Raw genomic sequence first — 11,781 nt, 5'->3', positions numbered from 1 at the left:
CTGTTGATGCGGCAGCAGAGTGGAAACCAGCGTTGGAGAAGCTGACATTCAGCAGGGTCCTTTCCCTGAGCTTTCACTTGGGTGGCCAGCTTATGGAAAACTTTGATCTTAACCCTGGGCAAGGGTCCCTCCCCTCTCAGCCACCCCCCCAGCCCCTCCCACTTTCCTCATTCTTTTCCCCCACCCTCCTCTCTCCCTCCCATCCTCATCCCCCTCTTTTCCTCTCTTCTCTTGCCTTCCTTTACAATTATCGTATGAGGTCAGGGGGTCAGGATCTGCCATACCAGCACTGGCACGACCTTCCTAGATGCTGGAGCTCCAGGCTTCCTGTTGTGTCCACGCACTGACGTTGTGATCAGGGACATGTGGCTCTGGTGGGGACTGTTGAGTCAGGAGAGGCACTGCATGGGCAGTGTACCATGCAGTGGTGTTAGCCATCACTCTGGGCCCAATTGGCAAAGAAAAACATGCTGCACCATGATCCACTGTGAACAATGGCTGGATCCAATGTTGGTTTCATTAAGGTGCAAGTAGGCTCCATGCACAAAAACACAAATGGCTCTGGCATCTCCAAGCTTAACCTCAGCCCAGGGATCCCAGTAGAAAGAGAGTGTTCTCATCGCTGCCCCTTCCCAAACCCCAAATTCAATGTCATTCATAGAAACTTGGGCTTCCCTGGTGGCTCAGATGGTAAAGGATCTGCCTGCAAAGTAGGAGATGTGAGTTTGATCCCTGGGTCAGGAAGATCCCCTGGAGAAGGAAATGGCAACCCACTCCAGAATTCATGCCTAGGAAATCCCATGGCAGAGGAGCCTGGTGGGCTACGGTCCATGGAGTTGTAAAGAGTCGGACACGACTGAGGGACTGACACACACATACATAGAAACTTACTTTTTTTTCCTCCCCACATTTTAACTGCTCTTGTTAGAGTGGATGGCATCTTACAGTTGAAGTTGGCAACATTTTTTTCTCTTTTGGAGGTGCTCTAGATAAGGGTACATTTTATCATTCATGGCATCGCAGAATTGATGTAGTAGGTAGCCATTCCCCTTAGGAATGGCCTGGCTGTGCCCATTCCTAAGACCAGCTGTGGCGGCCAGGGGAAGAAAAGGCTCTGGACCCCTGGCTGGGTCATGTGGTCGATCTCACCCTGAACTTGGGGGTGGTAGTTTGCTAAAGGAAAACCAGGACACTCCTGCTGGAAAGGTGGATTAGAGGCTGGGTAGAGATGATTGCTTCTGGGCAGGAAAGCTATTACAAAGCTAGACAGTGTGTTAAAAAGCAAAGACATCACTTTGCTAACAAAGGTCTGTATAGTCGAGGCTATGGTCTTTCCAGTAGTCATGTGTGGATGTAAGTTGGACGATAAAGCTGAGCACCAAAAGATTGATGCTTTTGAACTGCGGTGCTGGAGAAGACTCTTGAGAGTCCCTTGGAAAACAAGGAGATCAAACTAGTCAATCTTAAAGGAAATCAGTCTGAATATTCTTTGGAAGGACTGAAGCTGAAGCTCCAATAATTTGGCCACCTGATGTGAAGAACTGATTCAGTGGAAAAGACCCTGATGGAGACTGAAGGCAGGAGGAGAAGAGGACGACAGTGGATGAGATGGCTGGATGGCATCACCGATTAAATGGAAATGAACTTGGGCAAACTCCGGGAGATAGGGACAGAGAGGTCTGGCGTGCTGCAGTCCATAGGGTCGCAAAGAGTCTTGACACAACTTGGCGACTGAACAACAACTAACAGACACAGGTTTCATCACACAAGGACCCCCACAGAGAGCCCTCAGAAGAGCTAGAGCCACCTGGGGACCTGAGATGCCTGTGGAATGTGTGTCTGAGCATCTTAGGAATTGGACAGAAGTCTCCCTGATCCAGGCCCTCCTTGAAACCCTGGGAGAATAGCAGGGATGTTCTGGAAGGACCACTGGCCTGGTCTTTGGACAGGTACCCAGTGGCTTCCAAGCCACAGCCAGTGGGTCAGAGAGAGTATCTTGGGGTTACCCGTTCGATGAATCAAAGGTTCCTGCCTGGGAACCCCTGTTCCCAGGTTCTGCAAACTCCCACCATATCTGGAGGGAAGAAGAGTCATCCCTAGTTACTGAGCCCCTGCCCTCCCTAAGCCAAGCTGGACCTAAGAGGGTGCCCACCTGATTGAAGGGGATGAAGCGACCGAGTAACAGAAAGGTGGCTCAGGTGGCCGCCTCTGCAGGCTGCAGGAGGGAAGAACAGTCCAGAACCTCCCAGGTGGCTGTGGGCCATGATGATGAAGGGGTTACACAATGAGTAAGTGTCCTCCATGACTATTGGAAAGTGCTAATATCTGTAATAAAAATGTTTGCACTAAAAGAAGTAACATATGTGTGTGTGCGTGTGCATGCTCAGTTGTGTCTGACTCTGTGACCCCATGGACTGTAGACTCCTCTGTCTATGGGATTATCCTGGCAAGAATATTGGATTGAGTTTCCATTTTCTTCAAGGGATCTTCCTGACTTAGGGATCGAACCTGTGTCTCTTATGTCTCCTGCATTGGCAGGTGTACTTTTTACCAGCTGACCCACATTTTTCAAAAACGCATTTAGCTGCTGGATGAGGATGAGAAAACATACAGTTAGGAGACAAGCCTGCCTAGGGCAGGAGGCATCCCTGCTGGTCATTTCATACCTACAAGTACTTGTAGGGAAAAAAATAACTGTATAGTTGTATGTGGGTGGTTCCCAGGTGGTTCAGTGGTAAAGAATCTGCCTGCCGATGCAGGAGACCGAAGAGATGTAGGTTCAATCCCTGGGTCGGGAAGATCCCATGGAAAAGGAAATGGCAACCCACTCCAGTATTCTTGCCAGGATAATCCCATGGACAGAGGAGCCTGGTGGGCTATAGTCCATGGGGTTGCAAAAGAGTGCAACACAACTTAGTGACTAAATAGCAATAGTTGCATGTAGCTCCAGAAGGATGCTCCCAGAGTCTGTGGGCTGCTGCCCCAGAGCGTGAGGGTCCAGGGTGCTGGGGGAGGACACTCAATTTTTAAGACTTGTGTCTGAGTTAGATGCTGCTGTCACTTGGCACACAGCCTGAAGGTTTCATCAAGCCTCGGTGCCTCTGTGGCAACCGAAGGGAATGAGGTCTCCTTCCTTCCTTCCTCCCTCCTGAGTCACTGCCTGGGGCGGCCAGGCCACTGGAAGGATGAGCCCCAGTTGAAGTGGCACCTGATAGGGACAGTGAGTGTGGCTGATGGGGAGGTGGCCTCTGCTTGAGAGAAAACTGGCTCTTGGGCAGGCCACTTTCTCCTCCATGGGCTGTGGCCATGGGACCTCCTTTTTCTGTGGTCTTTCCTGGGCAGCCGTGTGTGCATGCATGTTAGGTCGCTTCAGTTGTGTCTGACTCTGTGACCCCATGGACTATAGCCCTCCAGGCTCCTTTGTCCATGGGATTCTCCAGACAAGAATACTGGAGTGGGTTGCCATGCCCTCCTCTGGGGGGATCTTCCCGACCCAGGGATTGAACCTGTGTCTCTTGCATCTCCTACATTGGCAGGTGGGTTCCTTACCACTCGAGCCGCCTGAAAGAGCCCTGCTAATTAACCAGCTAGCTCCCCAGCAGGCAAGGCATCTCCCTGCCTGTCTACCTCTCCCTGTGCTTCTGAGAACAAAGCCAACTGGATGTGTTGAATCTGACATTAAAAATGTCAATCTTCATGGGTGAAGGTACCAGACTCTGAAAGGCAGAGATAGACATGTAGACTACTCAGCGCTCTTGCCAGGAGGCCTTAGACCCAGACCTCTTCTTGCCCTGCTCTCGCTCAATCAAAGATAGGACATGGGACACGTTTGAACCAGTTGTGCCTGGACCTTGTGACTCTCTATACTCACAAATAGGAACTGCGCCTCCCCTGACCCCTCCCCCCAGGCCTCTCTCCCTTCTCTCAGCACTCAGCACCTCTAGGCAGGAAAAGCTCTCTGTCCCTGACAGTTAAAGGTCCCCACCCTCCATCATCCTGCAGAGACACCTGCCCCTGCACACAGGGCTTCCAGGCTTCGGTTACTAACTCACGTTGGGAAGATAAACAGTGAGCCTCTCACAAGAAAGACACTACCCCTCACCAAAAAAAGAAAGAAAAAGACGTCACCCCCAACTAGCCCAACAAGCAGAGAAAACAAAGTATGGAGCAGGGGAAAACTTTAAAATCTACAATTACCTTGGAGAGAAAGCAGAAGACTTCAAACAAATGGCAACCGGAACCGGAGTGTGTGCGCAAACATTTCAAGAACAGAAATTGAAATTTTTTTAAATGTGATGGGAGAGATAAAACTCTTAAAAGAAGGAAAGAATGTCAGAATCATTCCAGGAGGCCCAACATCCCAATGAGAGAATGTCCAGAAACAGAGAAGGAAGCAAAGACATCCAAAGTAAGGACAGGCGCCTCAGCTACAGAAGGCCCATCACACGGTGCAGGGCAGGGTCTGGGTGGACAGCTAGTCAGATGGCGCCCTGGAAAGTCAGGATGGGGATGGGGAGGTGGTGCTAGAAACTTCCAGAGGGTTGCCAGGGCATTGGGGCGGGGGTTCTATGTCACGTGGCATTGGACTGCTAGACAACAAAGGGCAGCCTAGAAGACAAGAGAACAATGCTCTCAACATTCTAAGGAAAGCGTTTTTCTTTCTTTCTTTTTTTGACTGTGCCCAGCAGCATTTGATCTTAGTTCTCCGACCAGGGATCAAACCCGTGCCTCCTGCAGTGGAAGCGCAGAATCTTAACCACTGGATTGTCAGAGAAGTCCCCAGGAAAGTAGTTTTTCAGTCTAGCACTCCTGTGAATTTTCTCCTTTAATTATCAACTTTGTTTGTCTTTCCATCTTTTTCTCTCCCTTCGCTATGGTCTGCATCATTGGCCCCTAAATAGGAGCTGTGCCTTCTAGTTGCAGAGTGGAGCTGACTTTGTGAGAATGGGGCTGTGTCTAACCTGTCATTAACTTATCCACTGACATTTTTATTCCATTCATTATATTTTTTATTTCTAAAAGTTCTACTTCATTCCTTCTGAATATGCCTTTTTTTTTTTCCAGCAGTACCCAGGTTCAATTCCTTGTTTTTACATCTATAGTCATTTTAAACATGTTTGTTTAAAGCTATTATCTGATAGTCCTGTTACCTGAGGTTCTTAGGAATCTCATTTCCCTGTTTATGGGGTCTGCTGGTGGATTGTTTTCTCATGTCTTACAGTTTTGGATTGTGAGCTCATTTTCAGAAGGTCTCTGCCTGTGGGAATATTTTGTGCTTAAGCTGAGGATGTGTCTTTCCTGAGAGATTTTGTGTTTGCAAGATTCTCATTTGTATTGGCAGTCAGTGATTGTTTTCATGCTAATCTCAGGGCTTTGTGAGTCCCAGACTATGCAGGTAGTGCACATTTGAATCTCACATCTGAAAAGGATAGGCTCACCATTACAAGTTCTCTAGATTGGTTTTGTTTTTGCTTTTTTGCTTGGTTTTTTAAACCACCCATGGCACAGGCTGACTTCCCTCATGGCTCAGCCGGTAAGGAGTCTGCCTGCAATGGAGGAGATGTGGGTTTGATATCTGGGTTGGGAAGATCCCTGGAGAAGAAAATGGCAACCCACTCCAGTATTCTTGCCTGGAAAATCCCATGGACAGAGGAGCCTGGCAGGCTACAGTTCATGGGGTTGCAAAGAGTCAGACACAACTGAGTGACTTCTTCTCTCTTCTCTGGCACAGGCTAAGATAGGTGTGTTTCCAGGTCTTCTCTTTTTGTTGGTGGGTAGATATATTCCTTTGGAGGGAGCCATCAAGTGTCTCACTTACAACAGCTGCCTGGCATGGGCCCCAGCCTCATCTTGTGTCCTGGGATGTTTGACCCAACTCCCCAGGTATGGAGACTGGTGTCATCTCACTGTCTGAAGCAGCTACATTTACCAGGTTGGTCTTCATTTCTCTCTTCTCCTTTGGTGCCTAGAAATTTTGCTCCCTTTTTTTCTGGTACATTTAGATAGTCACATATAGGGATTCTCACATTTTGGGCAACATTTCTAGCTGTGTATTAGGCAAGTCTTCATGTCTGGTCCACACAGGAAAGGGGCAGGTCCAAGCCTATTGACCTAGGCATAGTGATGTACAAACAGTGAATTTTAATATCATTGTGGCTGGTGACATAACCACCCTGGGTGACCGTGGATGTGGGTAGGGTTGTTATGAAAGGGCTAAATCTTCATCTTTTGTAGTCAGAAATGAAGACTTAAAATCAAACAGAAAACACAAATGAACAGCAGTGATCACTTAGGACAGGATGAACACTAAAGATTTGAACTTCAAGTTTAAAAAATATATATTTATTTATTTGGCTGCCTCTGTCTTAGTTTCAGCATGTAGGATCTTTGTTGCAGTACATGGATTCTCTAGTTGTGGTGTTCGGGCTCCAGAGCATGTGGGCTCAGTAGTTTCAACGCACAGTCTTAGCTGTTCTGTAGGACCTTAGTTCCCCAATCAGGGATTGAGCACATGTCCCCTGCACTGCAAGGTGGATTCTTAACCACTAGACTACTAGGAAGTCATGAACTTCAGGACTTGAATGTGGCTGCCCCACTGTGTGAGAGCTGGAATTTCAGCAGTGGGCGACCAGTGAGGCAGGGGACAGCTGCGTTCTGCTCCCTTGTCTGGAGCTCTTTACTTTATGCACTGTGTATTTTTACTGATCTGATTAAAAAACACACAAGGAATACTTTGGCCACCTGATGTGAAGAGCCAATTCATTGCAAAAGACTGTGATGCTGGGAAAGGTTGGAGGCAGGAGAAGAGGGCAACAGAGGGGTAAGATGGTTGGATGGGATCACTGACTCAATGAACAAGAGTTTGAGAAACTGCAGGAGATGGTGAAGGAGAGGGAAGCCTGGTGTGCTGTAGTCCATAGGATCACAAAGAGTCGGACAAAACTTAGTGACTGAACAGCAACAACAACATGAACATGGCTACACATGTTGATTTGCTGATGAGAGGGCCCCAAGCGGCTTGGGAATGAACAAGGCAGGGTATCTTGGCAGAGACCCATCTCTCTGAAAGATCCCAAGTGCAGGATTCTGGGGGCTCTGCTTTCACTTTTTAAGGCAGCTGCCTGGAGTTTCAACATCCATCCAACAAGCATTCTTCAGCCCTTCCCAAGTGCCAGCGCCTGAGCTAGGAGCTGAGAACCTCTGGGCTTTTTCATGAGGGAGAATGGAAAAGGCACACCAGTGATGTCCACGAAATCAACCCTGAAGACTTCTCTATTGACTTAAAATCTGACCCACTGACTTTGTAATTAATCCACATAGATTTTCCTGTCCACACAAACCCACCTTCAGAGGCTAATGGTGGCTTATCGGGATGGTGGCATCGTCAGGGAACTTTCCTTCTTATTCTTTTAGCCCCGAGTGGGAATAATGATGTTCACCTGCCACTGACTAACTGGGTGAGGCTTCACTCATGAGCCTACTCCTCCTGCTCCCCTCCCTCCCTCCACCCAGACTCGGGCTTTACCTCTCTCCGTGGGACGCTGAACCTTGATTTCTGTCTGTGGCTAACCAGGTTTCCTCTAGCTGCCCCGGCATGTGGACCAACCTGGTTATTTCATGTGGCTCAGGTGGGTGGTGGCAGGCTATATGGGCCCCACCTCCAACAACATTCCCTGTGGCCTGGCCTGGTGGGTGTTGTCCACCTGCTAAGGCAAGTGGACACACCTTCTGTTCCCTTTCTTCACCATAAGAGCAGCCTCAACATGGAGGGAGAATAGCATGCAGTCTGGAGACCTAGGTACAAGGCCGGCCCTCTGCTCCCGACTATGGGCTGGTGAAGCTATGATGCCTGAAACCTGAATATCCACAGTCCCGTGAACTGTGAACTATTGGTGGTCTACACCCCAAGAGTTGCAAACAGAGACTCAGAGAAGTGCAAGCACACTTGTGCTCAGAGCAGCTCATTCACAACCAGGAAGGGGGAAAGACTGCAGGGTCTATCAGTGGATACCTGAATCAAACCAAGGTAGCATCTCTACACAGAAGCGTATTATCCAGGAAGGAAGGAAGGATGGATGCCTGCTACCATGTGAGTGAACCTCTAAGTCTCTAAGTCCAGAAAAAGACAACAGACACGAAGGTCATATACTGTAGATTCCATGGATAGGAAATGTCCTGAATGTGGTGGCAAGGCCTGGAAGGAGGGCTGGGGAGAAACTGCTGAGAGGTCCAGTGTTTTCCTTTGGCGGGAAGGAAACACGGGGTTGAAACAATGTTGTGAATGTGTTAGATGTTTCCTCAGCTGCCTCTAACATGACTAATCTTATGTTGTGTGCATTCATCCCAATACATTAAAAAAAAGGTCCCTCAACAGAAGCAAGTCCAGCAGGTGCCAGGCCCTGAGCTAATGCCAGCGAGGGGCCACTCATTTGCGTTTTCCTCTTCTAGTCCCGCTAAGGACCTGGGCGGTGCCTGGCACGTCCTTATTTTACACTGATTTCTGTCTTATTTTACGATTTACTGCATCTCTTTTATAGATGTAATGAAGCTGTGCAGCATGGACATGTCAGCCTAAGGCATCCGTTCAGTCCATCTTTTGTTCCTTCACTTCCTCCATCATTTGCACAGACCAAGCTCCCACCGAGCAGTGTGGGTCACCTCCTGCTTGCCTGGTCACAAAGGGCACCAAGCCCTCTAGCATCTCTGACACTTGCTCACCTTCTAGAGGACAGTGGGAGATAGGAGCCGGCCCAGAGGAGAAGGGGAGGGAGGAGGCCTGGAAGTTCCTTGCCTGGGGAGTCAGCCCTCAGGTGGCTAGGTGATGGTGTTGGGAGGTTAGGGAGACCAGGAAACCTCATGCACGTGAGAACAATGGACCGAGGTGTGTCACGGGCTGGTGTGCTGGGGGTGATCTGGATGCTGGTCAGAAATGGGTGCTGTGGAGACACAGCTGTGGAGACATGCTGCCCCTTTTTGGAGTCGGCTAGGCAGTGGCTCAGAACACTGTGGCCTCAGCTTGGGAATGAGCCATCCTGGGCTCTTCCCAACAAGTAGGATGAGCTCCTAGGACCAGGCCTCATGGGCTGGAGAGTTGGGCTTGGAGCCAGGGAGGCTGTCTGGGGGCCCCCACCCCCAGCCTGCCCTCCACCATTCCCATCCTGGCTGGCAGGGCTCCGTCCCCAGGGAAACCTCCACAGTGGGACCCGTGCATGACCATCTGCTCACAGGACACATCTTCCTGAGGCAGAGGCATCTCAGGCTGTGGGCCCCCAGAGCCGCACTTTGGAGCAACTCTGAAATAGCAAAACAGATACTCCCAAGGAGTCAGAGGAGGCCTAGCTGTTTTGGAGCCCTGTGTGGGTGCCAGGCTGGGTGGGGTTTCCTGATGATTATTGCTGGTGGCAGTAATGATCTCCACACCCTGGCTGGCCCATGAAGGAGGAACTGGGGGAGCTCTGTGGGCTCTGCCAGTTGTTTGGCCCAAATCTGGCCCCTCCAGAAGGCTTCTCCCAGCCCTGTTTGAGCCTGGGGAGCTGTGTGTCTGATGCTTGTCAGCTTTTCCTGGTCTTGGGGGAGGGAGCAGGCCTGATGCACCCTGCATTCATCACATCTGTCCAGAGAAACAGAACAGTGGATGTGGAAATATGTAAATTGAGAGATTTATCATGAGAAATTTGCTCATGAGATTATGGAGGCTGGGAAGTCCCAATCTTATGGGGTAGACCAGATGGCTGGAGACCCAGCTGAAGTCCAAAGGTCATCTGCTGCAGCAACCTTCTTCTTGAGGGGAAGGCAACTTTTGTGCTATTGGGTTCTTTGACTGATGGGGTGAGGCCCACCCACACCACAAAGGGCAATCTGCTTTACTCCAAGTCCACCAATTTAGATGCTGATCTCATCCAAAAGCATTCTCACAGTATCATCTAGAAAAATGTTTGGCCATATGTCTGGGCACCATGGTCCAGCCAAGCTGATGCATAGAATGAAACATCACATTCTCCTCACCCTTACCAGCAGCCCTGGGTGCTGGAGCTCCCTCAACATCACTAGGTTCCCACGGAATCCTGTTCAGTTGGGTGAATGTCACTGTCCCCACCTTGCATCCAGGTAAACTCATAGACTGAAGGTATTGCCTTCCCCAGGGATGCAAGGTGGCCTGGCAGTCCCACCAGGGGCCTGGACCACGCATCCTCTCTGGAGATGAAGCATCAGGAGGGAAGAGGTTAATGCAGACAGCCACAGCACCGCTGAGGAGGCCAAGTCACAGGAAACTGCTTCTGCAGATCTGGCCACATTCTTCCTTCATTCATCAAAGGCAGCAACAGCCTGCTGGGACCTGCCACAGGAAATCATCACCTCAGCCTACCTGAACACACCTTCCTGGGGTGGCCTCCCCATCGTCCTCACTCACAACCCAGTTTTCCCTTGACCTTCAGCCCCGGGAATGACTCCCTGTGGTCCCAAGTCCCCTTGGAGGGGGTCTTCCAGGATGACCTGAGTCAGAGCATCACAGCCAGGGACCAACTTCCCTGACCATGTTGGTTAAAACCAAGGCCAGTGTCATCACTCGTGGGGGACAAGTAGGATCCTGATTAAGTGGGGATGGGAGTGTGTATGCTGGACTGCAACCTTAGAGATGAAAAGATAGAGGCCCCAGAGAAGTGAAGCTATTGCCCAAGATCACTTTTTAATATCCGAAATATTGCATGAGATATACTTACAATAAAAAGTTAGCCATAATATAGTTTATTTTTTATTAAAATGTACAATTCTCAATATTACTAATGTTTTGTTTGAAATTTTAAAAATGATTCATAACTTTTAGCACAAGTATACCCCAAATATTGCATGGGACTGACAAAAAATGATGAATAGCTCACAAATGTTTATAATTTATACTTGAACTTTATTACTTATGACTGTGTGTATGTGTGAAAGTTGCTTAGTCGTGTCCAACTCTTGGTGACCCCATGGACTATACAGTCCATGGAATTCTCCAGGCCAGAATACTGGAGTGGGTAGCCTTTCCCTTCTCTAGGGGATCTTCCCAACCCAGGGATCGAACCCAGGTCTCCCACATTGCAGGCAGATTCTTTACCAGTTGAGCCACCAGGGAAGCCCAAGAATACTGGAGTGGGTAGCCTTTCCCTTCTCCAGTGGATCTGCCCGACTCAGGAATTGAACTGGGGTCTCTTGCATTGCAGGTGGGTTCTTTACCAACTGAGCTATCAGGGACTACTCGTACTAAAAAATTGTTGCTGATCTGAATTTTGCATTTAACTGGGTGCCCTGCATTTTATCTGGCAACCTTACTTACATAACATCCTCTTAGTAATTCTTGGTTCTTTGAGGAGTATAAAATTTTGTTTCTACAATATTATAAAATAATTAGCCTCCAATTAAAATAAATAAATTAAAAAAATTTTGTTTCTATCTTTTCAATTTTGAAATTTTTCTTATTTTTTGTTTTATTGACGTATAGTTGATTTACAATGTGTTAGTTTCAGATGTATAGCACAGCGATTCAGTTTTATATATACAACTTTTTCTTGTATATAAATATATTTCTTTTTCAGATTCTTTTCCATTATAGGTTATTATAAGATAATAAATATAGTTCCCTGTGCTGTACAGTTGCTGTTTATCTATTTCGTGTATTGTACTTTATATATTAGCATATATATATATATATTTCTGCTAATTCCAAACTCTTAATTTATCCCCCCCTCAAAAGTTTGTTTTTAAATAGTTCAATATTTGAATTTCTCTCAAGTAAGTTTA

The 11,781-nt window shown here is 48.2% G+C and overlaps 1 long non-coding RNA gene across 1 annotated transcript; it reads left to right on the top strand.

The window, feature by feature from the left end:
- The first annotated feature begins 4,648 nt into the window (after positions 1-4,648).
- On the top strand, positions 4,649-10,737 carry LOC145539117 (uncharacterized). Its single transcript, XR_014077583.1, has 3 exons — positions 4,649-5,932; positions 7,757-8,089; positions 10,108-10,737. It is a non-coding gene; the product is annotated as an uncharacterized LOC145539117 (long non-coding RNA).
- Positions 10,738-11,781: the final 1,044 nt, after the last annotated feature.

This window comes from Giraffa tippelskirchi, chromosome 2 (assembly GCF_054371585.1).
Source record: "Giraffa tippelskirchi isolate mGirTip1 chromosome 2, T2T-mGirTip1v1.2.pri, whole genome shotgun sequence".
NCBI lineage: Eukaryota > Metazoa > Chordata > Mammalia > Artiodactyla > Giraffidae > Giraffa > Giraffa tippelskirchi.
This window is presented reverse-complemented; position numbering and strand designations above follow the sequence as displayed.